General features: G+C 50.8%; 1 protein-coding gene and 1 long non-coding RNA gene across 10 annotated transcripts in view; one reads left to right on the top strand and one right to left on the bottom strand.

Annotated features, from left to right (window-relative positions):
- Positions 1-19,823, bottom strand: part of SIL1 (SIL1 nucleotide exchange factor) — a 97,088-nt gene extending 77,265 nt beyond the window's left edge. For 2 of the 9 annotated variants that reach the window (XM_040603892.1, XM_040603898.1), the window contains exons 1-2: positions 18,802-19,310; positions 15,419-15,587 (exon numbers count right to left, since the gene is read on the bottom strand). The gene's annotated coding sequence lies outside the window, so the exon portion shown is untranslated. Of the gene's footprint in view, positions 1-15,418; positions 15,588-17,228; positions 18,750-18,801; positions 19,311-19,624; positions 19,732-19,761 lie in introns of those variants that run through there. The other 7 variants (XM_040603893.1, XM_040603895.1, XM_040603896.1 and 4 more) reach the window with 7 other exon arrangements.
- The window catches only part of LOC121092627, a 33,140-nt gene continuing 7,708 nt past the window's right edge, over positions 5-25,436 (top strand). Inside the window, exons 1-2 of the long non-coding RNA XR_005829352.1 lie at positions 5-13,720; positions 20,367-20,373. This is a non-coding gene — a long non-coding RNA (uncharacterized LOC121092627). The remainder of the gene's footprint in view (positions 13,721-20,366; positions 20,374-25,436) is intronic.

Here is a 25,436-nt window from a genome sequence, read left to right on the forward strand (position 1 = left end):
GCACCAGCGGCCACAGAAACAGCAGTGCTGCCATTATGTTCTCTATTAGCAGGGATATTTTTACTGATTTTAGTAGCTATGCATCAGTAAGTGCCACACAGCCCTGTGAACACGGTTGCCGTAGTCACAGGTGACAGTTCAAAGCAAGGCAGCGCGAGGAACATATTTCATTAATGCCTTCTGCTGCTGGGAACGCACCACGCTTTCATGTCCTAACTCAAAGCCCATGCTGCGCACACTGTGCCACTCCAATAAATCCATCTGAAGCCTCATCTGAATTCTGATCTGCTGCTCCAGGAGAGCACATGGACATCCCAGAGAGCTCCCCAGCCCCCTTGCCAGTCTCTGGTTTTACAGCCAACTGGAACCAGTAACAATAAGATAATCCTTGTTCTCACCTAGGGATCGACAGAGCAGTGCAGCCTTGCAAAGTTGTCTTCAAATTTACTAGCTCAGGGTGAGTATCTGCCCAGCCACCCTTCATCGAGATGGCCGGTGGTAACAAAAGCACCACCAGCAGGTTGTGTGTCTATAAACACAAGTAACTCACAAAGCTCCGTTTGCTGAGCACAGGGCAGCACTGGAGAACAATCAAAGACATCGAGGAACACAGCACAAGCACCCCTTCAGCTGTGGCACCAAGTGGCACCAAGACCTCCAAGCACTCACAACCTCTTACGCTGAAGCCAGTTTGATGGGCAATAACAGTTAAGGAAACTGTTTGAAAGATAGATGTGTAAATTGGGATGTCTGATTGAAGAGGTGCACTCAGGACGCATACTGCAATCAGTGTCAAGCCAAGATCCCTGTTCAAACACAATGTCGTTTTAATGACACTGGCATCTATGGCTGAGACTAGCATGACATCCTAAGTGATGTGCAATGCAACAGAGGAAGAGAAGGAAATTTAGCTGACCTGACCTGAAATTTTCTTCCTCTGAGCAATAGGGTCCCTGGGTCTATAATGAGCACCTGGGTTTGCTGGCTTGCTACTGAAGAGCAGAGCAGTGTCAGTCAGATGCCCTGGGAATGTCCTGTGGCTGGGAGTCCCTCCTCCGCTGCCTGCTGCTACACCAACAGGAGAAAGAGGAGGTTTTAATCTGAAATTCTGCCTGTATGTAAGAGAGGAAACAGCTGGTGGGCAAACGGAGGATTACTAGGAGGCCACAGGACACTCTGCCCTTCCCCGTTCATTGCAGTCAGGTCTGCACAACCCTCTGCTTTCAAAGAGATGAGCAGGACCAATCTGCAAACACAATCATCTTCTTCCCAGAAGCACAGAGACACAAAGGCTCCTGTTAAGTACAAACCAAGCTAAGAGAAGCCAGCCTAGAAATACTCGTGTTTTGGTGGGCACAAGCCCAGGTGACTTAGCAGGTCTCTATCCTGAAGACCTGCCACAGCTCCCCCTGCCCTGACAGTACGTGGACATTGCACCATGGCTTCTGTCATGAAGCACAGGATTCCTTGGATTTCCTCGAGAAACTGGAGCCACAAGAAGACAACTTGCCCATATTAAAAACTCAATGGCTCTCATAAGAGAATGGCACAGGTCCTGTCCTGCCAAACATGTTTACCTGGAGATGGTTACCTGCAGTACGCTTTAATGTGGATGATCCCGCAGGAAGATGCGAGTCAATGGGCAGGATGCTGCACGAACCAGACTGAGCTACCAAACCTTGCACGATGTGAGCATTCCCTACTGCCTTCAGTAAGAACAGGACTTTTGAGTCTCTGACACAAATTTTCCCCCCTTAAAAGCCACCTTCATCTTCTTTTCATGCTGCTTCTTCCCCAAGACAAGGCCTAGCAATTAATTGCACTTGTCCTAGCTGCAGCGCCCAGATGAACTGCTGTGGTTCTGCATGGCTGATGGACAGGCAGCCGGGAGGCACAGGAACATCCTGCTCCATGCACCCGTCTTGAGCTCCCTCCTGCCAGGCAGGTCCTGATCAGCAACATTTCCAAAAGGATGCAGGAGTGAATTTTCCCCTTCATTAAAGCCAATATTAAAACTACAAAGATCGTGGGAGAGACCTGAATACACTTGACTGATCAAAGAAATGGATTTGAATGAAAACTAATAATAAAACCAGAATAAAATAATAATAATGAACCTATCTATCACCATATGCAAAGCAGGAGAAGAGTCTTGAATGGCAAAACTAAACATAACAAGGAGCTTCCTTCAGGGACTGAGGCAATGCTCCCAGTGGAGCCCCGGTTTGTTTGTTCTCGAGCCCCCCAGGACAAACCGGGCAGGAACACACTTCTCTGGGTACAGACCCTCCACACCGGGCTGGTGCAGGCTCCACACAGCTTTCTTTGAGGTCTGATGTTGCATCCACTTCTGCCATGCTCGGCATGCTCCCAGCAGCCCTGCTCCTCCTGTTGTTTTGTTATTGGGAAGGCACGCTCATGCCTCCAGCGAGTATCCCCAGCTCCATGCAGGAGCCCACCACACTAAGAGCCCCCAACCCCTGCCAAAGGGTCCCACCCCGGCACAAAGCCCCACACTCATGGGTGAAAGACAGGACAGCAAGCACCACTTGTTTGCAAACACCCTCAAGCTACCAACATTTCAGTAGAGAGAGCACAGCTGCAATACAGACCGTCCCATTGATGCCGCTTATGAAATTGCTTAAAGTATTTATTCTCCTTGCTTGCTCCTCATCATTTACTCCTACCAGGACTCTGCTCTGGTGTGTTAAAAACACTCCTACACAAGGGAAAAAGTTGTGGGAACACCTTCCCGTATTTGGCTGCCTACGGAGAACCCACACACCCATGAAGCCACGCTTTTAGGTTTACAGGAATAAATCACGGCTCGAGCTCTGCTGGCTAGGTACAGCCTGCCCCCAAGAAGCAGGTCCTGCTCTGACCTGCAGCAGAAGCACCGCTCTGAAATTGGACCAGTGCACAGGGAGAAATTTTGACACAGGGCAGTAGGGATGGGGAGGGAGGAAAAGGGTAACCATGGCAGAAACACCTGCTGGCAGCGCCTGGCATCTACTGTGCAATCATGCAATTTTTATAACCGCCACTAACAAATAATAACAATAAATATTAATAACCCCTACAGGCTACTTTCTTAGCCACCAGCTAACAGCAGCCCCTCTAACACAGCTGACCTATGATACCACCTAACGTTGGTCTTTCCTACAAGCGCTGCTGGGTGCCGATGCCAGCGAGAGCTGAGCACAGATGTATCGGGCGACAGGGGACAGCGCAGCAGTTCTCGGGCACGGCGTGGGCAGCTCTCAGCACCTGGCAGCTTCGCTGGCACTGTCGTGGCTCTGCGCAGGGGCGAGGAGTGGGCTGTTGCGGGTTGTTTGTGGGTAAAGCCAACATCGCCCCTTCTACCCGACCACAGGAACTCCGACCCCGTTGTTTATACAAACAGCCTTGCACAGTTTAACATTAAACATCGTTTAGTCTATCAATTAGATTTACTTAATGGGTTTCTTCAGAAACCAGCACTCACAGAAAACGGTGCTCTCCAGAGGGCAAGAGCAGAGCTTTACACTTCAGTGGTTTGAAGTCGGAGCAAGGCTGCCGTCACCCTCTCCACCCACTTGTTAGCCAGGATGGCAGAAGGGGCCGCTCTCCACCGTGGCTCAGCAAGAACCCCGATCCCAGGGGCTGCACGGCACGTCCCGGCAGTCTTCAGACCTCCCTGCCGGAGAGCCCTGGGTCCAGGATGGGGGGATGTTCTGCTCCACTCAGGATGCTGTGTACCAAAGCACAGCATGCCTCAGAGATCAGAGGACTGAATTCATCATTTATTATTTATAAAAAAATGCATCTACCTGAATTTCTGGCAGCTGATCTCACAGGGCTCCACGACTGCCTGTACACAACACCCTCGCTCCACAAAGCTTCGGGGCTAGCAAGCACATTCAAGTCCGTACCAGAGCACAGGGGCTGAGTTGCACCAATTTAGGATTTGCCTGGAGATAAGACATGTGCAGGGACCTTCAGGTCAAACTTTCTGAAAGCTGCCACGCTGCCTGACCTCAACCACGTGAAACAGCTTTCTCCTTCCTCACCACCTCACACCCCAGCTGAAAACATCTTTCCTCCTGCCCGTACCTACTCCCTTCTCCTGGCTGCAGCTTCCCACGCACATACAACTGAGTGGTATTTCCCCCCATGTGTCTATCGTTTCCACCAGCCCCTATCCGCACGCTGACACCCTGGCTCAGGCTAGCCCAGGAATCTGCCAGTGCTCAGCAAATCTCTTTTACCCGCTCCGCTTCCACAAGCTTGGAGAATTCGACAGAAGCGCAGGTGCCCACCATGCCAGCCCAGCCACAGGGCACCCCAACGTCCCGCTGAGCTGGGCCCGCAGAGCCAGAGGTTTAACTGATGTACCCCCAGCCCCTCTGGAAAAAGCTTTTTGTATTTTCCAAGTTCTGGCTGTTCCTCCTGTTGTTTGTCTCCCATCAAATACCAACCTCCTTCCCCTGTCAGGTGCCAGTCTCTTTCTGTATAAAGGGACTCAATTAACAGGTTAAAAAAACATGCAAAATTCAGGCTCGGTCTTAGAGAAATCCAGCACTGATGTATCGGGCACACAACACCCACAGCAGCACCTGTACCATGCCACCTGCCCCAGCATAAGTACCCATCCCCTATGGCTGTAACTCAGCCTGTCCCCGGCCCAGACCCTCGCTCCCAACTCCAGCTCAGCCCAGAGGTTTCCCCATCACGATTCCCATCTCTCCCTTATCACCCATCACCCCCTGCCGCGGCCTTATGGAGCACCTGGCGCAGAGATGCCGTGACACCGGCCAAGCCAAGGGCTCCTCCAGCAGCCCTATTGATCTGCCAGAAACAGTGAGATGCGACGTTTATGAAAAACACATCTTCTCACCTCTCTGCAGTGCACCAAGCAACGCCGACAGCCCTTACCTGAGGTGACACCCCACGGGTACAGGTCACAGCAGGGAGCAGCACAGTACACAGGCAGCAATGTGGCTCGCCCACTGCGTGCTCCGGCTACGCGGCCAGGCTCAACACGGTGTGGGAGCCCACCAGATTAATTGCACAGGGTGCCTGGCCAGATGCCCAGCTCAGGACCTCACCTGCAAGCAAACTGGGCTCCCCCCACACTTCCAGTTTTGTAACAAGCTCCCAGTTGAAAAGGCCACTGAGATCTGCCTCCTGGGCCAAACCCACCCAGGAGCTGCCAGATCAGCCACCAGCAGCAAAACCCAGAATAAAGCCCCAAAAGGCCAATCCTAAACCCTCTCCTGAAGGGGAATAAGGGGCTCTCTAGGGATGAACCTAACCTACTCCAAGCCGGCTCGCTCGGGACCACTCCTGGCTTTGCCCTGAATCCCTGCGTGAATCCAGACAAGCCATTCCTCATGCTGGGGCTCAGCTGCTCCACTTCTAACAGACACCACGGTTATAACCAAGGGAATTGCAGGGCTCCTTCCACTAAGGTCTGCAGCGATATCTTGACGTGCCTGGATGAAAGGCATTATCCAAGTTTGTTTATTTTTTTCACTGCATTAGTACTTTTAAAGTGGTCTCAGGGGATGCCTTCCTTAAGCAATTAAATAAGCCCTGGGACAGTAATGAGCACGAGGAAAGAACTGAGAGACTACCAGTACAATCATCCAGAAGCAACTCTCATGATGATTCCCATTCTTCTACACAGGCATTTCCCACCAAAATTAAAAAGCGAGTCTTGATCCCTGAGCATAAGAGCCTCCCCAGCCCAAAGCCAAAGCAGAAGCCAGCCAGGAGCAGGCAGCATTCGTTCAGCAGGTTTTGTCCTAAGGAAAGTTAAAACAGCAAAGAGCTCCAAGGGCTGCAAATGCACTGACATGGGAAGCTGAAAGAGAACATCACTCCTTCTCTCTCCTATTCTTCATCATCTGCCACCCTTACTTTGGGGAATGTTGGGGGGGTTTTTTGCCTTTTAGAGCTACTTTAGATGTTACTTGTAGCAATGTACAGAAAAAGCAGTTTGAAATGTGACAGTTCAGCATCCTTTTAATTAAAAAAATCCCTCAGGCACCACAGAATTGCTCCAGCCAAGCACAGGCACTGGACAATACACATCTTTCCTCAGGGGTAGATGCAAGCCCAAGTCCTCCAGCAAAGGTGAAGGTTTCACAGACCCCTCTGGAGGCCCAACTGCCATTCTTAGATGGCCCAGAACATCTGCAGGGGCTGTGACCTTCCTGCTGTCGTCCTGCCTCTTGCCTCATCAGCCTCCGCTAAGTAGAGCTTTGATCCCCCGAGTGACTCCCAGTTCAGAAACTTCTTTTCTTTTGCTGCCTAGACATGAAAGATGCTGCGCTGGAGTTCCTTAGCATCTCAGTTTCAGATGGGCAGACTTTGATGCTGCACAGAGCGCCCATCTCTGCAATTCGTCTGGTCTCTTCAAAGAGCGGCAGAGCCACAGCTTGTGATCTGTGCAAAAGAGCGTTTTCCTTGGGGAAGAAAAGTCATGCTGCCGCTGATCACCACCTTGTCATGGCAGAACAAGTTGTTTCGGTGCTTCAAAGAGCTCCTCAACCTTAAATCCTTATGACATGGTGACAAATCAGGGAACCTGCCTCTGCATGTCTCACGAATCCTAGCAGAGGTTATGAAACAGCATTTCTGTGAATGCCTCAGCCACCACAGGACTCTGCACGTGCCACCAGAGTCGCGCTTGAGGGCCGCAGCGTCTGCATGGCTCCTCTCCGCAGGGAAGGCTCCAGCAACCGCTTCGCTACGGACATTTGTACTGCAAGCCTGGGCCACAGAGCTGTGCGCAATGGAGGCTCGTGGAGAGACTCCAAGTATTACACCTTCCAAGCAGTAGGACTGCTCCCGGTCCACAGGTCCCTCCTGAGCTCCACGCCTGTGCTCAGAGCCGCGGGGTTCCCTCAGGAGCAGTACCTTGGCTACATCCCGCTGCCCCTCAGCCACAGCAAAGGCAGGCTCCAGCAGCCCAGGCTACACCGGGCAAGGAAGAGAACAGAGATGCAACCAGAAGCCAGTGGGTTTCCTCCACGATTTTCTCTTCCAAGGGATGACGACTGTGTTTGTAACCTCAGCACCTTCCAGTCCAGAAAGACAAGACTCAACTCAGTTTCTCATTTGGACCAACAGCATGAGACCCAGTCACTTAAAAGAAACATCCTTTTGTTAAAGAATACCCCATAAAGAGCCATTTTGTGGACTGGCGTATCTCAGCAGCTGAGCAGCACCAGTACACGAAGGGGCCTTCCTTTGGCAGTCCTGGCTGTGACCACATCTGCTGCCTCTGTGAACCCCACACAATGCACCCAACCCCTGGGAAGCAGCAGCCAAAGGATACAGTGATTGTCGCTCTCTGTTTCTTGGCCTTTGCTGCACAGCTTTGCAAAGCCAAGGAGAACTCTCCAAATCTCCGTGCCTGCTGTAAAGGCTAACAGTAGGCTGTTAGCCACTCACACTCTTCAAGCTGTGACAGAAGATGGATCTGCAGCACCTTTCTCTCTGCTGTGAGATAGAAAGAACATCTTGAGCAGCTTCCTCTACATCCTGGTGGTGCCACAGCCTCATCTTGCCACATCAGGTGGGGAGATGGCAAATCCATCACAGGACTGCCAGGTCACATTTGTATGGAGGGCCTACTTCCATGAAGACCACAGACCTCAGCTGTCCCCTCCTGCAAGCAGATTTTATCACACGATGGACAAACTATTCTGCAGAGCTTCTACATCAGCTGCCATCTAAATAAAGCTGCCACGTGAATCACGGCTGTTTCACTGACAGCCTCCACAGCGACTTCCAGTGACCGCAGACATCACACGTTGAGACAAGTTTTGGCACCAACCCTGGTCCAGGGAGTGAGAAATCTCAGCGCACCCAGAACCAGACTGAGACAGTTGCTCACATGTAGAAGGGTTTGCAGCACCAGCATCAGGCCGCATATTTTTTCCGAGGCAAGGACCCTGTCATTTATGCATTAAATGGCACATTTATTCTGCTATTCAGGAAGAAATAATAATTACAGTGGCCTCCAGCTCTTTCAGTCTGTACTTAAAGAGCAAAAAAGGACAAAAGCAAACAGTGCTTCCACAAAAATCTCTGAACTGGCTTTTAGTTGCTGGACAAAAGCAGGACAGCTGATGAACCACTTCCCCTATTGTCCTGTCTAATTTATATTTCATAACAACAGCCAGGCACTGCAGGCAAAGCACTTCAGGAGGCAAAGCACCACTCGGGTGGGTGAGCAGATCTGACCTTCAGCCTCCCGCCTCATCACAGTGCTCCAGGTGTGCCATGACTGCCCAGAAACGTGCTGCCTACAGTGCTCTCTTCTTTAATCGTAGGGTAAGGAGCACTGAGCCAGCCTGGGCATCTGGCAAGCTCTATGTGGCTAAGTGCTTTTGGATGGCGCTGAAGGAGCCAGCACACACCCATGGGTTCATCCACACACACAGCTACAAGATGCTCTCTCACAAACACATTTCCAGCATACATAACTCTCCCTCTAATCAAGCAGTCAGTTCTGTTCTGGTAGAGATTTACAGAGAGGTTTTTTTCTCTCGAAAGCAATAATAGATGGACAGCAAGAAAGAGAAGAAATTAATGAACAAGTAATTATTCCCAAAGTTGCTAACAGGAGTGATTCCTCACCCTGAGACAACTCTGGAAAACAAGACTAAAATGCTTAGGGGACATATTCTCAAAACTGCAGGTAATAGAACAGATAAAATGTATTTACAGTATCTCACAGGGGACGTGTACTTTTTATTCTGCTGAGGAATGTAATATTCTACTCCTCATTACAGAGTTAATAGGGTGCCCTAAAAAAAGTAACTTAAAGTGTCTTTAATGGCAACTGGGTCCATTTCCAGAAATGCAGGCTTTTCCCCTCTTCTGCTCCCCAAACCGAAGCACAACGAGCACATAAGCAACATTAATAATCTATGCAAATGGCACAATTTAACAATGGGCAAAGAGGAGGCTGGAATGGGAGGTGGGCTAAAATAACGCTCCCTCCACTGACACTTTCTAAGAGGAGGAAGAGGAGGGCAGGCTTGCCTTCCCCAACTTCCCCGGTGCACACAAAGCCACGGCTGCCAGCTAACAGACTGCGCCTGAAGTACCTGCCAGCAGAAACAATTTGTCATGTGTCAGATCAAATAAACTCTTATGAGGCCACTGCACTCCCTGAAGCAGACGGCTGCCAAACTCCAAAGGAGAAATCCAAGAAACCTAGCCGGCCCATGTCAGACCCAAGTGCTTACGAAGACCAGCACACTTTTCATTTTTAAAACACATCAGTACAATGCAATCTGTTCCCGTGCAGCACTCCCACGCAAGGCAGCCATCAACAATATCCATTATTAAAAAGAATTTGGTGTTTAAATTATCAGTCTGGGCTGAAGCTCCTCATAGTCCAGAAACTTCATGTTCCTCATGCAGCGGCACAGCATCTCGCTCATCCTGGAGAGGCAGCAAGAAGGCTAATGTTTATCAAAGAGCCCTGGCGTGGTAACACGCCGCGATGGATTATCATCTGCCTGAGCAAGCGCTTCTCCCCTCCCTGCCAGCCTTGCGCTTTCTCACTAAAAAGTGAATTACAGATTACTTTTATTCTAAATAGTCCTACAGCCTCTTTTCTGGTTCATTCCTGAGCACTGTCGCAGCTTCCCATTCCCTGGGCTTGTGCCATTCCAGCCCCTGTGTTGAGGCCCCTTGTGGGTTCCCCGTTTGCTGCATGGTCCTGCAAGAACCATTGAAGCACTGGCCCTGGACTCCCCAGCACTGGCCCTGCTGTGGGGCACATTGCTCTCTCCCTGTTATCCTGCTGAGCAGAACATGCCCCTAAAACTGCTCTGGGCACATCTGCAAGATTTACTCGTGCCAGCCAGTACTGTGGGGACCCAAATCACTCACCTGCCCCTGCAAAGACCAGGCACAAGCACCTACTGGTCTGCACAGAGGGCATATTCCTCAGCCCAGGGCTCAGCTGCCAGCTCCAGATGTTCCAGATGCCACTGTGTTTCATCTGGGGCCAACCACCCGAGTCCCACCACAGCCAGGAAAACTGCTCCTTCCATAGAGGATGAATAATGGTGCCAGAAAACTTTGGCTGCAAGAGACCTGAGGTTCCTGGCCGGGAAGCTTGACCAGCCCACCGAGGAAGTTAGCTTATCCAGAGTAAGAGCAAACAGGAGAAAGGCAGGAGATCCAAAGGAAGGATGAGAAAAGCAGGAGACGTTGCCTCAAGTCACCAAAAAACCAACTGCCTGCCCCAAAATCCAACAACAGAGCCCTGAGTAACACTACACATCAAAAAAAAAAAAAAAAAAAAAAAAGAGGTGAGAAGAGGTAAAAGCTGGCAGCCTAAAGCAAGGAACAAGGGAAGAAAAAGGCAGCAGGCACAGGACATTCCCCTTGATATTGGTACTACCAGCACAAACCTCAGCTGTGTGGGGTTTTTTTACAGAATTTATTTAAAAGAGAATCTGACGCCTCATGACAGGTTATGTTTAGACACTATTTTCTCTGTACCGGACTCCTCTCCAGCCACAGGAACTGGCACCAAGCACAGGACACCATCTTGCCAGTCTTACCTGGACAGGATGGTTGTTGCCTACAAGCACCTCATCCAGCGCAGAAACCGCCATCAGCCGGTACGTGCACCAGGAGAGCTGTAAAGCACTCGCAGCACTGCTTTCCAGCAAGGAGCAAAACACAGGCTGTTACCGTAACGCAGTAAGTGTTAAACCGAGATCTCATGAAGGAGGAGGTTAGCAGACACAAGTGTCATTTACAGCAATGCTTTTCAGGCACTTGCAGAGATCGAAAGCCAGGTTCCCACAGCCTCTCCCAGGTTTTACACGCCCCAGTTTCCACCCAGCAGCTCTGTGGACAGTGACCCAGGCCAGGTGAGCCAGCGGTGAGGGCCAGCACCAGGCACAGCCAACCCTTGCTCCCAGCCACCCCGGCCCAGGATCCATTTGCAGGCAGCTTAAGCAGGCAAAGCTGTAGGCATCAATCCAGGACACGGCTTGAACTCACATCTCTGAACACGAGACAGGGGATCCTCCTCTGAAAAATTTACCTTTTTTTCAGCTCTCTGACTTGGAGAGATCTCAGAGAGAAATCAAAGGGCTGTAGTGCTGCAGGAGTCCAGGGCAACAGCAAATGCTGGTTATGTTTCTAAACAATGGAAAATTTCCCGAACAATAAGAGAGAACAAAACCCACGCTAGCCACCAGAAACCAGCCAGAACTCAAGGATGCTCCAGCCAGGAATCTCACTCAGCTCCTCAAGCAACGCTCTGCACAAATCCAAACAAAGGAGCCCATTTACATCATCATCGATGAATTTCTTTACCCCTAGAAAACTTGCACAAGTGCCACGCGTGTGAGTGCCATGATGATTTCCAACATCCTCCTGCTGACACTGAACAGACTTTCCAAGGTTTTCTGCAGACACTTTGTACTTGATTACCCCACACTCGCTGGAAGAAAAAGAATGAAATGCACTCAAGGGCCACTTGCTTACTCCTGATTTCGGTACAACAATACAACAACAACATTTTTACATCCCGGCAACTTCCCTGTGCCAGAGCTGGCACACACCACGTCCAGCCACCAGAGACAGGAGTTGCCCACCAAAAGAATGAGCACCTCATACCCAGCCCTTTGGTTTTGTAACCCTGATGAGCCATAATGCATTAAGCAACAGTGCACTATTCGAAACCAAGTCCAGAGCTTGCAGCAGAACTTAGATCACCCAAGGCTCCTGCTGGAAATTTTCCACACTGTAACAGTTTATTTTGTGGGTAGGAAGACATCAAGAAAATTAATTAAGTCAGAGTAAGAAGAAAAAACTCCCCCTAAAGTGAGTAACTGCACTAAAGCAGCAGTCATGAGCAAGCCAAGTACATTTTAAGGGCTATACATTTTCACTTCCAGAGTCTCAGAAAAGAAAACGGAGTGACTTTGTTCTGTATGCATATTGTCCACCATTTGTTATTGTCTGTCTATTGATGCTTACTTGAAAAACAAAATTTAATTAAACCCTACAGTACTGCACAGCCTGCCTTTGAAATATGCCCGCATTAGTGGATCATTACAGTAAATGAAATACAGCTTCATATTGTATTTTTCAAATAATGTCCTAAAACATTTACAAATTAAATAATACTCTTGCAGGGAAAAATTAAGAGACACAGTGTTTAGCAAGGGCAAAGAGATGTTTACAGATGAAGTCTGAAATCAGACGTGGAGGCAATGAGGCAGAGAGGTGCCAGAGGGCTCTTCTAGACCTTGTCGAGACGGTTCTCCATGTACCAGAAACTAGACAGAGTGTGCCAGTGCCAGGCGAGCAGAAAGGGCAGTGTCCCCAAGCCCCCAAGGATGTCAGCACAAGCTCATCCAGGGTCTGGGGTGCGCCAGCACAGCCTGCCATGCCGGGGAGGTGCCTGCACTCTCTGCGTCCTTTGGGAACCTGGCCAGAGCCATACCAGTCATAGGGAAGTAAATCCTTGCAACAACCAACTCCAAGCAATGAAGATCTGTACTCCCAGCAGGGTGAGAAAAGGGATGCAGAAAGGTGCTCTTGTGGCAGGATGAGAAATGCAGCACTAACATTTACAGGGAGGAGGAAAACAAAGGGAGCTTTGGTTTCTCAGGGTAAGTAAAAACACAAGCAGGTTAGTGAGTCAATGTTGGTCATAGCAGCAATGCCTGATGCTGAACAAAGCAAAGCAGCATTTTAAAAAGCAAGTGAATATTACATGAGCTTTACAGCTCAGGTTTGAAGAGATCCAAGATTTGTCTTTTCCTTAATAGCATCTGGGGCAATGCCAAATGTTCTTTGACAAACTATTTACTCTGAGAAATCATTTTGCCTAAACAAGTGTAGCCCATTACCACATCCTTCCTCACATCAACCTGGAAAAGGCTGTGCTCCGCAGCTCCTACAGCCCCATCTCCATGGTGATGCACCAACAGAGGTACAGACTCCAGCAAGAAGACAAACCTCACCAACGAAAAGGCAGAAGATGGCAGAGCTCTCACCGGTGTGAGCCCTGGAGAAAGGTGAGCTGCGTGCGCCAAGCACCAGCAGTGCTGGCAGGCAGGGCTTTCACGAGAAGCAGAGCATGCTGGCCTAGGAGCAGGCTGGAAACAAGGAAGAAAACCTTGCAAGGGCACCTCCGGATCTATTTTACAGGAAGACAGTAAGAGATTCACTGCTGCTGCCCATGCCAAGGATCAGCAACGGACAGCCGAATTCCCGTAGGTCCTGCCAAGTTCTCATCAGCATGTGAATCTATTATTTAAAGGAAAATGTTCAGCCTGGCATATAATCATTGAAAGCTGTCAATGTCCAGCTCATGCAGGGCTTCCTCTGTGGAAAGGATCCTTCCCTGTGAATCAGGGACTCCTCACCAACTTCACAACTCCTCACCAACGTCACAAAATTAAAACAAACAGCTGCAGCAAGGGGTGATCCATTATGCATCGCCTTATTGGTGCCACAACAATAATGAGCACTGGGACCCCGAGGTATTACACAGCACACAGCAAGCCTGGGCAAAACCCACTGGAGTACAGAAAATGCAGCCCAGGACCCTTCCTAATAGGAAAATATGTTGGTAGAGGGGCATTGGGACCAACATAGCAGAGCTGGCACACAGAGCATCCTTTCTGCACTGGAAGGAGACTTCGCTGAGGCTGTGCGGGTCCAAACTGTCAAAGGCAAAGTCCTACCTGCCGACATGCCCTCCTCACCTCCCCCACAAAAGCCTCCCTCAGGATCAACAGCTCACGTCCACTCGCCTGCACGCCCCCACACCTGCTCTCCCATCAGTGGACAGTGCAAAAGCTGCCCAGCGGCACTCATACAGATTTAGGTTGGCTTTGCACTTTCCAGGCTGTGGCAAAGCCCCCCCCCCGCCCCTCCTTAAAAGCAGCACCACCAGCTTGCATAAAAGATGAAGATTGCTGAGCCTCCTGCAGCCTTCCCGAGGTGAGAGCAATCTGCGCACACTGTAATCGTCAGGCAGCAGGAGCGCAGTGAAACCAGGGCAGCTAGACTGCAGCGTGAGGTTAAAAATGACTGGGTTTCACATTCATGGGTATTTCAAGAAACATGCTCATCTACAGCTCGCCAGCACTCTTCTCCACTTCTGAACATACCAGGAACGAGGTCTGAACATTTGAAACAGACCAGACTGCTACTCCCAGTCTGCAGGAGGAAATAAAGGGAATGGGATAGCTGATAAGGAGGAGGGGGAGCAGCCCAGACACCTCTGAAAGTGCCCTGCTTCTGCAGTTCAAGGTTAAACATCTCCTTTGCATTAATGTCTCAGCCTGCCTCTCTCAAAAGCTGCGCCAGGTAATTAGAATAATTATAACTATTATTAGACCATAATATTATTATAGCGTTTTTGCTACACTTGACATCTGTTGGCTGATAGATTTTACTGGTACATAAGAAATAATTGTGCATAGATTTCTTCAAAATGAGCACCAACATGGAAGACATTAAACCGTTCTGCATTGAAAAAGTTAATTTTATGGAAACATGCTTGAAATAAAAATTCTAAAATCAACAGTTAAACTTTTAAAAACTCTCATTAAAGAAATTATTTGGGTTTAAAGTAGGCAGCTGTTAAAAAAATGCTGACTTTTCATTCGATACTTAAACACATATACCTGGCGCAGCATCTCCTTCAGATCAACATAGGCATCTTCTTCCAACCTATTCCAGTGACCCAGAGGTTTCTAAATCATCCCTCCACCTTCCTTTTTGTCTCTGCAGCAGGTGTTTGAATTATTCGGGCAAAGAGCCTGACTATGCAGAGAACTAGTATCATTAGGACTCTTACAACCTGCTCACTGAAAATCCTACAGAATTATCAGCAAACACACATCAAGAATAAAATACAGCTTCTTGCATCCCACAAAGCCCAAAGGGCTTTGCAAACTGGACTGGAGATGCAATCTATCCACCACCGAAATTCAGCTGTAATCCAGAGCTGAGCACAACCTTTCTACCATTATTTACCACAGCGCGCAGCTGCCCAGAGGGAAGTGAGAAAGAATCCAACAGAAACCACAGGAGTGCTTTAGAGAGGTTGAATATTCTCCCCTGGAACTGAAATTTGGTCTGCCACGGATCAATAAAGGGGAACAAACAGGGCACAGCTCTATCCCATTCATGATGTCCTGGAAGCACAGCCTGAGCAAACAACTGTGGCTGTTAGCAGCCTTGAGAGGGGGAAGAGACCAAAACCACAGAGGAACCCTGTGTTGTCCTTGAATTCAGTAGGGCCCAAATTTTACCTCACAGTTACACTGATGTGCAAAGAAAGATGGTATAGTGGGTAGAAGTGCACTTCAGAAAAAGAGCAACCTCTTAAAGTTCAAAAAGCTGAACACAGCAGCTCAGTACTTACAGAACTCGGGGTGCTTAGAGCTGGTCGTGTGTGGACAGTGACGTTTTCTCCAGTTAAATGTATTCCAGTTAAAGTTACTCCTCTTCCTTAAGCTTAGTTCACACTGAGAAGATGACTCGCAGAGCCCTAGTGCAACAAGGGATCCCGCAACCGCTCCCACAGCGACACACTATTCGGGGATAAAAGTGAGTGTAATTAATTTTTTCAGAGCAAGTAATTTTTTTCCCCCCAGAGCAGAGCAACCACACAAGGAACTTTGAATTACTTGAGGAGAAAAATGTATTTTTACTACCGTAGTCACATACACACAAGCCTAACTCTCACCAAGGACACACCTACGGATAAATAAAGGGGAGCAGGACACTACAGACACAAATTCTCCCACGCACACCCCACTGCTACCAAACCAGAGGCAGCTGGGGAGCTCTCAGTGGAAAGCAGGGCAGGGTGACCAGAGGTTTGCCTCTGAGCAATGCTAGTCCTAGCAAGTGCCAGCAGGAAGCCCCAGTTACATGAGGTTCATGAAAGCTCTTGAAAATCACCCAGGTCCTCAGCAATGGGGCACAAATCCCCTCTCCTGAGATCTGCCCATCACACCTCTGGTCAGCATTACACAGGCTCTTCACTCTAACTGTCCGACATGTTCAGGCAAACCAGAGGAACTCAAGACTAGACAAGCTCACCTTAACGAGGCACAGTGCTCATTACTAAGAAAAAAAAACCCCAAACCAAAGCAACCCTCTCATACACACACTTTAGCTCTCTATGATTCCCTGTCACAACGGGAGAAAAGCCTTACATATGGGCCCTCGGAGCTCAGTCCAGGTCTGCATCTATTCATCGTTTTCAGTAATGGCCTGAACAATGAAAGAGAAAGTACTTTCCTAAAACCTGAAAGGATGCCCAGCAGTTAAGAGCTGGAAGCACTCCGGAGGTCATGATCAGAATTGATGAACTGAAGAAAAGTCCCCAAAACACTCATGAATCAATAAAAAGAAAAGCAAGGAAAACAATGCAAAGAACTGCACTCGGAAAGAAGCAAAAACAAAGAGCAAGGACCCAAATATAGCACGGGAAAAGCTCTCTGGACAGAAGTAATGCTGAGGAAAACTGGGGGCTAGACTAAAAACGTGATGTGTGTCAGCATTGTGGCACCACAGCTCCAGCTGCAAAGACCTAAACATTGTTCTGTGACTTCGGAATCCCTAATTCTGGGGTAGAAGGCCATGCTCAGTGCTGAGTATCACCCCTAAGAAAGTTGCAGACAAGCTGGAGGGTCTGGGCAACAAGCAGGGCAGTCAGTAGTTTAAAACACACAGCCCCAAACCCATAAGGTTTCTCCGTCCCTGCTCCCCTCCAAGGTCTGGAACCAGCTCTCAGTATTTAACAGCTGCTTACAAGCAGGACAACCACACCTTGGGCTCTCCACTCTGTGAAGGCAAGAGACAAAGCAGCCTGCTTATTTTGCTGCAAGGGTGAATTGGACAAGGTATCAGGCTCTCTGAGACCAGCATTTCATCAAGTCCCAGAGGGAACTTGCCCCCATCCAGATCCGCACTAACATCCACTGCTGTCCAGTCTGGAGCTGAGCATCTCTCAACTGGCCCCAGGACAGGGGCATGGACAAGGAGGCTTTTCCAGCCCTGCATTTCATTTTAGCATCCTCCATCTGGCCACTCCTATACCACTACAGCAGTGACATCTTGGAGCTAAATTAACAGCCTTTTCTTCCCCAAAATACAACGGAGCTGCCCACACTGCAACGCAGGACAAGCACAGCCATAACCATTTCAATTCACATTTTCATTACCTTTCATAAACGAAGCTCTTCAGCTTAACTTGCCACCAAGCTAATCTGGCAGTGAAGACAGCCTTCCCACGTGCTGCAGGGTGCTGACCCGGGCTGCCTGTGGGGAAGAGCAAGACTTCACTCCTCCTCCCTTACCCCCAAACAGCCCCACCAACCTGGGCAATGGGCTGTAGCCCATTAAGTGTCACCATGCAGCTGAGCAGGCAAGCCCTCCCTACCCCACACAGGATAATTTGAGACGACGATTACTGAAAGCAATTGAAATCATTGAAACAAGGTGTTTCAAAGCAAGCAAGAGCAGCTGTGCCTGTGCAGCTGATGCCATACACACACAGCTGCACCAGATCCTGACCTAAAGCTCTGCGAGAAATCCAGCAAGGGGACAAGATCTACAAATCATATGTAAAAGTGGGGCTTAACTTCCAGGAACATTTCCCATTTCCCACTGATTCAAGGGGACTTTGGGGTTTTTTGTCAGAGCTTCAGGAGCAAGCTGCCTCACAAACCGCAGCCAGAAGAGGTTTGACAAAGCCTTCATTAGCATGTGCCGTCTCCTTTCACAGGGCTGTTTCCCAGAAAATCCTGAGTGTTGTGTCATCTTTCCCTTCAGGTGCTAAGAATATCTCTGTGTTAATAAAAAATAGTAACTAGCTTTATATGGAACTCATCAACAAAGTGCTCAACAAATCTTAATTAAAGCTGATTCACCTACTTCACGAGCACAAGTTAAATGTTATTTCTCAGAGGGGAAAGCTGAGTGGTAAGAGAGCTGAGGTGGGTTATAAAAGCCACAGAGGGAGTCAGTAGCAGACAGGATTAGCACATAGAAAGACTATTATCCCTAAATTTATGCCAATAATCCACCGCCTTACAAATTCTTAGGGTACAGCTGATGTGCTTTCAACCACACCTGCCCAGCTTGACCACATCTGCATTTAAGTAGTCTTCCATTTCCTTGTCAAGAGAAGACAGAGAGAGGGGTTGGAGGTGCTAGAGTTTTTCAGGGTTGTTTTTTATTGCTCAGGCTAAAAAAAGTCTCAATCCTAAAAAAGAAGGTGGCAGTGGTAGCACCAGCACCGGTCTTGTGCTGCTTTAGGGTGCAGGGGCAGTGTTGCAGGGTCAAGGGTTCTTCTGACAACTCAGTAGGAATTGCCAGCTTCCAGTTTATTTCTTTAAAAGGATCATATTTGCATTCCTTCAAATCTAGTAAATGTATGCTCATGCACATGGAACTTGCAGACACTGCTCTCACCTCTGTTAGCCACATTTCAACACTAAAGTTCACTTTAAGTGTGTACAGTTCTATATCCAGTATTTTGGATGCTTCCACCATAGAAATAAATGCCTTGGAGGCTGTCGAAAAACACCAACACGATACCAGCTGGTCACTTTAAAGCAGGATTGGGGGAAAGAAAAGACAGGAAAAAAAGAAAGTCCAGCTATTAATAATGCTACTCCCAGAGCAGAAATTAATTCCAAAGGATCACGCAGAAGAGACACTGCAATAGCATGTTCAGTAAATGACAGGGTGTGCCATCAGCTTCTAGAGCCGTGGAGACACGGCGGCACTTACGAGGTTTCCTACCAGGGCCGTACGCCGAGCAGCCTCCTCGCGGCTCTGCCTGTGCAGATTGCACTCCTTCCGCGAGGGAACTACACAGCGTCAGTGAAGTCACACTTTCTGCCTCTGAGCCGTAGCCGTGCTAGGTTAGAACAGAACACTGTAAAATAACTAACTTGCCTTGAAGAAATTGGGTCTACAGAACTTGTTAGGGTAAGCCTAGGCCATCTTGAGAGGTGGGTAGTGTTGATTATTTATCAAAGATTACTTTCAACGTGAATGTTAGTCAACCACTGAAGTTAAACATTTTAAGGCAATATTCCAAATAATGCTTATACGCAACATCCCATTTCCTCAGTTTTCACTCCCTGGCTTCGTGCAACATGTAACTTTGCTAGCTCTCCAGCAAGAAAGCCACAGGCAAGCTTGTAGAAAATAATTAAACCGTTTTAAAATCCATGCCTCGTGTTACCGAGTGCGTACCCGAAGAAAAACCCACGTTAACGGCCCCGAGCCGCCCCCGCGGCACCAGGGAGCTGCTCACCCCACACCAGCCCCGCCGCCTGCCCCGCAGGGCCCGCACGGCCGCTCCGAGCGGCGGCTGTGGCCGAGCCCCGCACCGGGCCCTGCCCCGCCCCGGCACGGCGCCTGCACCGGGCCCGGACCGCCGGTCCTTGCGGAACAGGCCGCCCCGGGGGCGGCCGCCTCCCCCCCCCGCCGTGCCCCCGCCTCAGGACCACTCTGTAGAGGCAGCCCCGGGCCAAAACACCCTCAGCGCCCGGGCAAGGCCCCCTCAGGGAGCGCCCGGCGGCGGGCACCCCCCCCGACGCCTCACCGCCGGCCGCCCTCGGCCCAGCGGCGGGGACAGGACGCGGGGCAGCGCTGGGCCCCGTCTGCGGCCCGGGGGGTGCCAGGAACACGGCCCCGGCCCCGGCCCCCGCCCCCGCCCGGCGCGGCCCCCCCCCCACTCACCGCTCCGCACCGCGCACGCGCCGCTGGCAGCCCGCCCCCCACTGGCACGGGCCAGCGCTGAGGCCCCGCCCCCCACCGGCACGGGCCAGCGCTGAGGCCCCGCCCCCGGCTCGCGCGCGCGCAGCCCTGAGGCGCCGCCGGCGCCGCCGCGGCTGCCTACGGGCCCGTCCGCAGGGGGGAGCGGGCAGCGGTCCCGCCGCGGGCTGTGCCGGGCCACGGGGCGGGCCCTGGGGCGAGGTGGCCGCCTGGCCTGGCAGCCGTCGGGCCCTGTGGTTTCGGGGAAAAGGGTAAAACGGCTTTGCCGAAGAGCCCCGCGCCGCAGCGGGCGGCCGGTCCCGTCCCTAGCTGGTCCCGGCGCCCCTCAGGCTCCGCCGGTGGCCCGCGGGCCGTGTAGCCGCCGAGGGAGGGAGCCCGGGCTCCTGCGCCCCCCGCCGGGGTGGCCAGTTCCGGCCTCCGCCGCGCCGTGCCCTCGCCCGCGCCGGGCGGCGGTGGGGAGGGAGGGGGCGACGCTTGCTCGGTGCGTGCGGGTGCGCCGGTGCCGGCCGCGGTCACACCTGCCCGCCGCTGGCCGCTGCCGTGCCCCCGTGTGTGTCACACGCTGTGAGGCAGGCGGTGCAGCCTGAGGTGAACACGGGGGTGTTACCTCACAGCCTGGGTACCTGGCGTCCCCTGGGCCGGGCTGCAGGCGTGAGGAAGCCGGGTGTGAGCCCAGGGGCCCCTTCGGCCTCGTTAGCTCGCAGCACTGTGCTGATTAACATCGGATGCCGAAGCATTTCCCACCCCTCTCCCAGCCAGTGACTGAATGATGGCGTTGCAGAAATTATGGAAAAGCCACAGCCCTGAGCTATGCAACCCTCCTCCCCGGCAAGGGCTGGGCTGTGGCTGAGGAGCAGCTGGTGCATGAGGATGCCCATGGGCTCCATCACACACCAGGCAGCAGCCAAAACCACCCTGCCAGCCCCAGAATTGAACCTGCAATGCTTAATTATCCAGTGAAGGATGCTCAGCGACAAGTGACAACTGATGGGCTGGCACGGTGTGAGGGGACCAGCAGGAAGCTGTGTGCCCACCCTGTCCCCTGGGCCAGTCTCGCCATGGCTCCACTGACCCGTGTGCTATGCTTTTGCTGCTGGCATCCACAACGATCCTGCAGGCAGGAGATTGATTGCAAACAAATCCCAGCTTTCATTTCCAGTAAATGAAATGTTTTCAGTCTTTTCCAGGTTGGATGTAAACACCTCCAAATCAGAATCTGGAATCAAAACCCACAAAGCCCGTCAGGACTGCTCCACAGATTTATTGAGGTTTATGATTTTTATTGGGGCTTACAATTTTTCAGGCGGCTATGTGATTTCTGGCAAGACATAACTCCTGGTCTTTGAGTACGTGAAAGGGCTGCCCTACTGCTGCCTGTTCCTTCTCCTCCCTTTGGGGCTCTGGGCCCTCTTGGCTTCCAGAGCAGCAGTGCCAGCAGCTCGGGACAGAGCTTATCTACCTGCCTCTGCCCAGACCCTGATGTGGCCTCTCTGGTTTCTGGAGAATTAGGTCTGGATTCTCTCTCTGAATCCAGCTGTTCTGCCCTGTTTCTGCCAGGTGGAACAGCACTAACAGAATGATCAGCCATCTCTCTGAAGCCACCGTGAGTCCCCTTTCAAGCAATAAAATGCCTTCACGCACCACACCCAGGGCTGGCAGTTGAGCAGGGCTACTTGCAGCCCAAGAGCCAAATGTCAGCTGGGATGCAGGGAAAGAGGAGTTTTGCCCCGGTTGCAGCCTAACAGCGATGCCAACGCGGCAGGGTGCCAGCGCACCAGCCTCATGACAGCCCCAGGCGGTTTGGGAAGTCTTGCTGAAATGCTTAGTCCATAGTCAAAGAGAGGAGTGCTGCTGCATCCGCAGGCAATACCAGCCTAATCCCGCCGTCTGAAACCACTTGCACATCAAAGAGATTAGAAAACACGCTCTGCATGTATTATCTTTCACATTTTGAGTTCTTCCGTTTGATCTGATGGGGTGGAGGGTTTTTTCCAAAGGTATTGGAGAAGATGGGTGTGAGAGAGTAATTTAGGGCTGGGAGTAATTTTTCATCAGTGTACTTAAAGACAATCACAGCACTAGGAGGGAGGCCTAATTGTGGAGTTGTGTAATTAGTTTTTATGTCACTGCAATTATTCTGTTGGCTACATATAAAGAACATGGCAAAATGCAGCACTTAATTTTAAATCAAGACTTGATTCTCTTTTAGTAGGTAATTGATGTTGATCACATCACTTAGCAGCGACTATAAAATGTGCTATTTAGATTGTAAAAGGATGGAGAAAAGGACTAAGCAGATAGGTAATTGATGGATCGCGGGCTGCATTGGTGGGAGGCAGCACTAATCCATCAGACTTCAGTTGTCTTTGTTTGTGGCCACTTCTGGGCATCGTTAGTGGCCCAGAGCATTAATAAGCACGGAGCTGCTGATCCCCGCAGCATCACACACTGCAGTAAACGGCTGCTCTGTCCCTGGACAGCAGCATCAACAGATTCATTTGCATTGAATGCAATTGATTCCTTGTGTTTAAATGCCTTCTTTTAAGGGCAAGCTTTGCTCAAAGCAGCTCAGCCTTGAGCATGGGTTGGGATTCAGGGATGATCTCCCTGGGCAGAGCATCCTGCCCAGGCACACGCTGGGTCCTGCCTGCTGCCCCCCTCTCAGGCAGAGACCACCAGGCACTGCCATCCAGCTCCCACAGGCTGCCTGCAAACTCGGAGCCGCTGGCATCCCCAAATACCTGCTACAGGCACCTCGGTCTTCACTTATCAATAGCACTGCGCTGCTCAAAAGAGGAAATGAGAAAAGCTGAAGATGCAGAAATGGGTTATTCCCTGCGAAACAGTACTGACATCTTCTCATCAACAGCTTTGCAAGCTTGACACTTAACTAGGGTAAGGGCCTGGATATGTTGAGCCAGTCCTACACCGAAGCAGCAGGGAAGCAGCAGGGAGAACTTGGTTCCCCCTGGGCAGGCTGGTACAAAACTTGTCCTTGCTCAGGACAAGCCCAGATCAATAGCTTGACACCACAGTATGATTCACTGTCACGATAACGTCGATAAACTTTTCCTTGCCTTTGCAACTGCCCTTAGTTAATTGATTTCAATGATTGCTGCTTCCCAGGCAGGAGCTGGAGGAGAGATGCGAAATCACTGCAGGGATGGTGCTGAGGCCACAGGTGACTCTGGGCCATCAGAAGTCCAGATTTCTGTAAGGAAAAGGCACAAGGGTTTGTGCCTGGGACCACTGCATGCTCAGCTGGAACCAGCTGCCCTCCTCAGGACCATCCACCTTCTCTAGCAGCTCAGCCATGACAATGCATCCTGAACTTGGTCAGAAATGTAGTTGCCCAGCTGGTGCTGAATACCCCCAGACACATAACTGGACGTTCAATTTAAGTCCAAAAATAAATAACAAGGTGGTGTTGCTGTGAAGCCACACAGTGCTATGCCTCACCAGTTAACTCTTCGGTTTTGGTGTTTTTTTCAAGTATCTGCAAGTAGTTTGGGTTGGAGGAAGACACAGAGGAAAGCCATGAGATGCTGCTCAATGCAGAGCGAAGCTGACAGGCACTGGGGACCTTCCTGTCCCCACCATGCCAGGGCTCTCCCAGATCACCTTGCCGTGTTCACAGGGCTTCTGCACCAGGCTGCTGCCTTCAGGAGGCTTCAATTGTCTTTTTCCCCCGGGAGGGTGCCAGGACTGTGTGGCATGAATGGTGTTGTTCTCCCAGATAATAAGCAAACTCTACAGGCTGCAGGAGACTCATTAGGTCAAGTTTCCAGGTGGCAGGTCCAGGCTTTCCACTCAATGCTTGCACCAAAATAGATGAATTTGTGGCCACTCAGTCACTAGGAAGACTCTCCTACCAGGATTGTTTCTGAAACACTTCTCCCCTCCAGCCTTTCCTTCCCCTCAACCTTTTCTGTCATGCCATAGCTCCAAAAGATTAAATGAAATTCAGGCTCCAGCGGGTGTAATTGTTTAACAACCTGCAGCTTCGGCGCCGTGCTGCATTGCCTCCCAGCCTGCCCCAGCCAGCCTCGCTGCTGCCAGAGAGCTGGCGGCAGCCACTTTCCACACTGAAATGATGAAACACATCTTTACAACCGAAGAAGTGAGTCATGACCCAGCCTGAGTTCAGAGCAGATTATTTTTGCAGTGCACCTGCATCCAGAGAAGACAGAGATGAACACTGGGCATGAGGTGGGATGGCATCGCAGCCGCAGTGTTACCCCACTTGCTTTTAAAGATGCTTTCTCATCCATTTTATGTGCTGGGACATGGGGGCTTTTGCAGGACCAGGTCTGCCACATCAGCATCAGCCTCTCTGAAGGATCAGATCCTGCTTGCAGCCTCTCATCACCACCAACCCAAATACTATTTCATTTGCCATCCAAAAAAAAGAAAAGAAAAAAAAAAAAAAAAAGACAAGATTCATCTATGGGCTCCCTCAAATGCTCGGGAGCAGTAAGCGGGATGTGATGAGCCAAGGGGCTGTCCCTGCTCACGGAGAGGCTCTGCCAGCAGGGCCAGGGGTGAAGCATGAGGGTTTCCAGGTGAGCTGCTGCCCATGCATGATGGCACAGCTCAGGGTCGGGATCCTGGCAGGTATCAATCCCCGACGACCCTTCTCCCTTTGAAACACATCCACAGGACAGCTCAGCCCTTGTGGGAGCCTGGCAGCTTCACTTGGGGGAGCAAGGGCAGGCTCTCCCTCATTTCAAGAGCCCAGCAATGCCAGATGACTCCAGCATTTCATTACAGGTTATTAACGACATCATTCATCACAGCCAAGTGGTTTGCCACTTGCAGGCTTCCCACCGGGCTTCCCTCACTCACTCCCGTTTGATATCAGATTTGGATTAAATTAGATAAGGTGGCAACAGTGATCAATTCAAAGCTGCTTTCCTACAAAGCCATGCACAAATGATTTAGAAGCAGAGGGGAGCATAAAGCCCGTAGCAAGAGCAGAGGGACCCAGCAGGTTCATAAGCAATGTGAAGGGAACGTCAAGTTTTTAGTGCTGCCAGCTCAGCTGGGACCACAAGGGCAGCAGCATCCCCATGGACCCTTTCTAGAGTCAGTCACCTCTAATGACCTGAGCTGGAGCCTTTCCAGGAGTCCAAGCAGGGGTTTAGGTAAGAATAAAGTCACCAGCATGGGATGCCAGAGGGGGACTATGCAGACAGTGCCAGGGCAGCTCCATCCCCTGCCTCCTCCCCAGGGACACGGGGGCCCTAGGACCAGACTTGCAGTCCCCATTATCCCCCGGCAGAGCAGCCCGGCCGAGCCAGTCTCCCTTGGCCTGCAGCCACAGTCCTTCCTAGGGCTGAAGGCTTCAGACCCTTGGGAAGCTCCCAGGAAGCACCCATCTCTGCTGCCTCCCCCGGGAGCCACATCCTGTGCTGCCACCTCCTTTTCACCGCATTTGAAGCATCCCCACGCCACAGCACATGGGGGTTTGGGAGCAAGCACAGGGACGATTAATAAAACACTTCCCATAAGGTGGAAACAAGGAGACCATAAATCTCAGTGGTGCCACGTACTTACAGGAGAGGGGATGGTTATGAGCCATTATTCCCTGCAAAAATGGGCTTTAAATCATCATCCATCACCAAAACCCAGCACTGAAT

The sequence above is a fragment of the Falco naumanni genome, chromosome 8 (genome assembly GCF_017639655.2).
Source record: "Falco naumanni isolate bFalNau1 chromosome 8, bFalNau1.pat, whole genome shotgun sequence".
NCBI classification, from domain to species: domain Eukaryota; kingdom Metazoa; phylum Chordata; class Aves; order Falconiformes; family Falconidae; genus Falco; species Falco naumanni.